Source organism: Micromys minutus (genome assembly GCF_963924665.1).
Source record: "Micromys minutus genome assembly, chromosome: 1".
Classification (NCBI taxonomy): Eukaryota; Metazoa; Chordata; class Mammalia; order Rodentia; family Muridae; genus Micromys; species Micromys minutus.
In genome coordinates this window covers 255,227,200-255,233,674 of record NC_137969.1, presented here as the reverse complement: position 1 = coordinate 255,233,674, position 6,475 = coordinate 255,227,200, and the positions used below count along the sequence as shown (strand labels likewise).

General features: G+C 39.5%; 1 gene segment (V, D, J or C); it reads left to right on the top strand.

Moving 5' to 3' along the window:
• The first annotated feature begins 1,608 nt into the window (after positions 1 to 1,608).
• Positions 1,609 to 2,156, top strand: LOC308418186 (Ig heavy chain V region 5-84-like). The segment is given in 2 exons: positions 1,609 to 1,654; positions 1,774 to 2,156.
• Positions 2,157 to 6,475: the final 4,319 nt, after the last annotated feature.

The window sequence follows — 6,475 nt, the reverse complement described above, 5'->3', positions numbered from 1 at the left end:
CAGTCCCATGATGAGACACCAATTCCCCTTTAGTGACATTATAGTATAATGTAAAATAGGCTTTATTCAGGGCATGAAGTCATGAAATAAGATGGTGGGAGAGAAAGAGAGGATGAGAGAGAGAGAGAGAAAGAGAGAGAGAGAGAGAGAGAGAGAGAGAGAGAGAGAGAGAGAGAGAGAGTAGAGTGAGAGCAAGAAGGTAACAGCACAGAGAGTGGAGGAGGGAAGCATCCCCTTTTATCCTGAGTAAGGAATACCAGGTCATTGGCAGGTATCTGTGGGGCAGGGATTGCACAGAACGCTAACAGTAATCTCAATGTTATTCTGAAGAAAAACTAATTTTTATCTCTCATTTGAGATGCAAGTTTCCAGTATAAAGCATACATTAGTATAAAGAGAAGAGAAATGTAATATTATCTTGAAAAGACATGACTGTTTTCATTCTCTAAATAACTGGGATCCTTCTATTTGGTCAGCGCATATAGGCAGAAGAGATTATGGTTATCAAATTGGATATTTTCTTTACTTACATTTCAAATGTAATTCCATTTCCTGGTTTCCCCTCCGGAATTCCACTTGCCACTTTACCAATACTCTGTACAACATTTCACAGCCCTTCTCTGTCAAGAGTATCTATAGTTATGTGTTCAATAGCCAGGGCCCCTTCAGTTGCCTCATGTGGCCAGAAAGTCCAAGTATGTGAGAAGGAAAACCAAGGACTAGGGCAAACTGGTGATGTGAAAGTAAAGCTTGGGTATGGTACAAGGAAGAGGAGAAGAGGAGGGAAAACAGAGATTATTAAATTGAAAAAAAATTATTCTAAAAATATATTAAATACCCTGGTTATACTAATGGTTGTTTTAACTGAGAAAACTGAAAAATAGCCTAACACAACATAAAGTCATGTGCTCCCTGGTGCAATAATGCAAAAAGAAAATGATAGAATACATAAATGAAATACTGGAGAAATTTAGAAGGACAAAATTTGAGTTGGCCTCAAAAACATATGTCTCCATAGAAAACTCTCAGTGGAAAATGGAAAAATACACTGGATATCTCAGGTGAATGACTCCATATTACCTGATGACCGTTAACCTCAATAAGTTCCTAAAAGTGAATGAGTTCTGCTACCATAACTTTGCAGGTGTACTCTATCCAAGAGCCACATAGTGAAATGACATAGGAAACCAGACAATGAAAAACACGAAGGACATATCTGGAAATGCAATGATGACTGGTGATATTCAATTACACATTTCTATTATAGAGTTATTATGATGAGGAAACAAAGTATGTTTTATGAACATTCACAATAAGAAAACCATTGAAGAATGGTGAACTCTTAACTAAAAGAAAATTCTGGATATAAAATTATCATTTGTCAAACTCTATAACAGAAATCCATGTCTTTAATGTCTTATATCTGCTGTGATCATTGCCTTTGACCAGCTTCAGCACATGCTACAGCAGGAAGATATGCAAATAAGTCTTGTCTGTGCCCATGATAAACCATTTCTGCCCTCATACTGCAGCTCTGACAGAGGAGCCAAGCCCTGGATTCCCAGGTCCTCACATTCAGTGAACATCACTGAACACATACAACTCGCCATGGACTTCAGGTTCAGCTTGGCTTTTCTTGTCCTCATCTTAAAAGGTAATTCATACAGATGAGATTCTATCTGTTATGTGCACATGAAAAATAGACATTTTATTTTGTTCATTTTGTTTATTTTTATTACTGGAAGTTTTTTAACCAGCATTCTCTGTTTGCAGGTGTCCAGTGTGAGGTGCAGCTGGTGGAGTCTGGGGGAGGCTTAGTGCAGCCTGGAAGTTCCCTGAAACTCTCCTGTGCAGCCTCTGGATTCACTTTCAGTAGCTATTACATGTCCTGGGTTCGCCAGGCTCCAGAGAAGGGGCTGGAGTGGGTCGCAACCATTACTGATGGTGGTAGTAACACGTACTATGGAGATTCCGTGAATGGCAGATTCACCATCTCCAGAGACAATGCAAAAAACAAACTATACCTGCAAATGAACAGCCTGAGGTCTGAGGACACGGCCATGTATTACTGTGCAAGGGACACAGTGAGTGAATATTACTGTGAGCTCAAATACAAACCTCCTGCATGGCTGTGGGGACCAGCAGAGGGCGCATAGAGTACATGAAACTTCCTTGTTACTGAGTTACATAGCTCAGGTAGAAAAACCTAAAGGAAAGAGAGGATAGTACTCCTGAGAATCTACTTTGCCTCTCTACAGGAATTCTCTCAACAAGTATAGTGTAATGAACTTTGAAGTGCACAAGTGTTTATTCAAATTTCTGTTTCCCTTGCTTTATGTATTTTGTATTCATTCATTTATTTATTAGTTTTTCTGTCTCTCCCTGTGTATAGGTTTGTCTGTGTCTGTCTCTCTATCTCTTAATCATTCTGATTCTCTGTCAATGCCTGTGTATCTCTCTGTCTCGTCTTTCCGACTCTCAATGGATAAGTATAATTGACTGTGTCTGTGAATGTGTGTTTGTGTGTGTGTGCATGTGTGTGAGTGTGTGTGTGTGTGTGTGTGTGTGTGTGTGTGTGTGTGTGTTAGTGTGAGTTTGTAGATGTTGGGATGAGAAGACTTGTATCAGTCTACACAATAACTTAGAATATAGTTCATCTCTGGGCCTGGATCTTACCATAGCTACCAAACTCAACCCCTTTGAAGTTATGGAAAACTAAACACAGATTCTTGTGTTTATGTGGGGAGAGCAGGAAGAACAAACTTATATAAGCAGGCTAACTGTAGATGAATTTTAAGTGTAGGATAATTTCAGACTTGAATACAAAATGCAGAGAATCCCAGGGGAAGAAGTGGTTCCATACAAAGACCAAATACAGAACTTGAAGAATCAATGAATTATTGAGAGTCAGTCAATTAGGACTCCCTTGAAGATGTGTGTTATACATAAAATGTTCAGAAACAATCTTTAGAGATCCTAATATTTAGGGGAATTACTTTTGCCCAAGAACATGTGAAATGCTTTACTGAGGTTTGTAGTGATTTGAGTGTAATTGGCCAATGGAAATGACACTGTAAGAAGTTGTGGCCTTGGAGTACCTGTGGCTTGTTGTAGAAAGTACATCAGTGTGGATGGGCTCTATGTTCCTAGATTCAAGGTTGGCCCAATGAAGTATAGAAGACCCTCCAGGCTGCCTGTAGACAGAGTGTAACTTCCTGCTGCCTTAGATCAAGATGGAGACTCTTGACACTTCCTGCAATATGTAAACGTGCATAATGTCTGGCCTCCCACCATAATATTGGGCTAAACCTCTGAAATTGTAAGCCAGTCCAAAATAAGTGAATTCTTAATAATTTTGGACTTTTTTATAATGTCTTTTCACAACAATGATTCCAAACCTAGACAAGGTTATGACTCTATGTACTACAGGACCATCCCTACTTCTTACTGATTTAAGTAAATTATTGGAAAAATACTACAGTCAAGATTGTCCAGTCAATCTTCTATAGACCTGCTGACCCAGAATCAGAGAGAGTAGCTTTACTGTCTGCACTCATTTCCCCCATGTGTCCAGATATCTGGGGCAGCCCTGGCTAAACTAATCTATCAACTCTGAGCCCAAATTCATCAGAAATACTGGCCCAGAACCAGACAGTTGCTCACCAACTGCTGAGAGACATGTACTGCAACCTGAATTCTACTATTAGAACTAAAGATACCCACCAGAGGCCCATAACACAAAGATAATAGATATTAGGTTACTCCCTAATACTGGCTACAACAAGAATATCCAGGAACAACCAAGTGGCTACAAACCATCATAAGAACACAATAAAAAACTGCACAACACAGCTATCCTTTTAGAGCAAGACTGGGATATCCTCACACAACAAAATCAAGAAAAAGACTTTAAATCTAGTCTTCTAATGATGACAAAGGCCTTTAAAATGAAAACAAATAAATCACTTGAAGAAATACAGGAAAATACAATCAAACAGATAGAGGACTTGAAAGTGGTAACAAATAAATGCCTTAAAGAAATTCAGGAAATGCAATTAAATGTTTAAAGAAAATGAATAAAACTGCTCAAGACCTGAAAATGGTTGTGCAACCAATAAGGAAAACACAAACTGAGGGAATTCTGGAGATAAAAGTTAAAAAAACATAGAAGGATAGCAGGATCAAGAGACACAAATGGTACTGGCTGGTTTTGTGTCAACTTGACACAAGCTGGAGTTACCATAGAGAAAGGGGCCTCAGTTGAGTAAATGCCTCTATGAGATCCAGCTGTAAGGCATTTTCTCAACTAGTGATCAAGGTGGGGGAGGGCAGCCCATTGTGGGTGGTGCCATCTCTGGGCTGCTAGACCTTGGTTCTATAAGAAAGCAAGCAGAGCAAGCCAGGAAAAGCAAGCCAGTAAGCAACATCCCTCCATGGCCTCTGTATCAGCTCCTGCTTCCTGACCTTCTTAAGTTCCAATCCAGATTTTCTTTGGTGGTTAAGAGAAATGTAAACAATGTAAGCTGAAAAAAGCCCTTTTTTATTTTCAAATAGATGAAAAGAATAACTTCTAAGGTTTACTTTAAGGACTTTACATTGAAATTGTCATTTTAAGAGTTCAAAAGAGTTTCCACCAGGCGATTCTGGGGCGCAGAACAGGGCTAGGCCCATCTGCCACCTGGACCAGCAGTTCCTAAAGTTTTAAAGACTGGTGAGTAGGAGATCTGGGCAGCCAGGGAGCAGAGAGATCTATGCAGAGGGCACATGGAAACCACACCCCTGCCCTGCCTGATTCAGGGACCAGGAACACAGCATTGGAACTTCTGTTTCCACCAGGCAATTCTAGGACGTAGAACAGGGCTGGGCCCATCTGCCACCTGGACTAGTGGAGATCCAGGGACACAGACCAGATACAAGGGAAAGGCAAGAACATATAACTGACAACAAGATGGCAAGAGGAAAGCGAAAGAGTATATCCCAAGGAAACCAAGACAACCTGGCAACACCAGAACACAGCTCTCCCATCACAGCAAACATTGGAATGCCAAACACTCCAGAAAAAGAAGACGCAGACCTAAAATCATACCTCACGACACTGATAGAGATACTTAAACAAGAAAGGGAGGAAAAGCAAAAAGAATCAGAATCTTTTAAAGAAGAAGCAAGAAAAACACTCAAAGAACTCAAAGAACTAGTGGAAAACAGAACCAAAGAGATGAAGGAATGGAAGAGGGAATTTAAAACGGAAATTGACACAATAAAGAAAACACTAAAAAAGATAACCCTAGAGGTAGAACACCTAGAAAAGAAATCAGGAATCAGGGAAGCAAGCATTTCCAATAGACTACAAGAGAGGGAAGAGAGAATCTCGGAGGCAGAAAACAACATTGTAAACATACACAAAACAGCCAGAGAAGATGCAAAAAACAAAAAGCTCCTAACCCAAAATGTCCAGGAAATCCAGGACACAATGAGAAGACTGAACCTAAGGATAATAGAAGACGGAGAAGAGTATCAACTAAGAGGCACAGTAAATATCTTCAACAAAATCGTAGAAGAAAACTTCCCCACACTTAAGAATGAGATGACCACGAGCATTAAAGAAGCATTCAGAACACCAAAGAGGTTGGAACAGAAAAGAATTACCTCCCGACACGTAATAGTCAAAACACCAAGTGCCCAAAGCAAAGAAAGAATACTAAAAGCAGTAAGGAAAAAAGTTCAGGTAACATATAAAGGCAGACCAATCAGAATCACACCCGACTTCTCAACAGAGACTATGAAAGCTAGAAGAGCCTGGACGAGAGCACAAGTGCCAGCCCAAGCTGCTATACCCAGCAAAACTATCAATCACCATAGATGGAGAGATGAAGATATTTTAAGACAAATCAAAATTTACACAATATCTGACCACAAACCCAGCACTACAATGAAATATAGGTGGAAAACCAATACAACGAGGGAAAATACATCCTAATAAAAACAAGAAAACTCCTAAGCAAGAAAACCAAAAGAAGAAAAAGACACAGACACAACTCAACCCACAAAAGCAATAACAAGAGAAAACAGAAACAACTATTCATTGATATCTATTAGCATAAATGGACTCAACTCCCCAATAAAGAGACATAGGCTATCAGACTAGATACATAAACAAAATCCAGCATTTTGCTGCATACAGGAAACTCAACTCAGAGACAAAGACAGACACTATCTTAGAGTAAAAGGGTGGGAAAAAAACTTGCAAGCAAACAGCCCCAAGAAGCAAGCTGGAGTGGCTATTCTAATATCGAATAAAGTAAATTTCCAATGAAAAGTTATCAAAAAGGATAAGGAAGGACACTTTTTACTCATTACTGGGGAAATCTGTCAGGAGGAACTCTAAAACCTTACCATATATGCTCCAAATGAAAAAGGACCCACATTCATAAAAGAAGCCCTACTAAAGCTCAAAAAATACATTTCACCCCACACA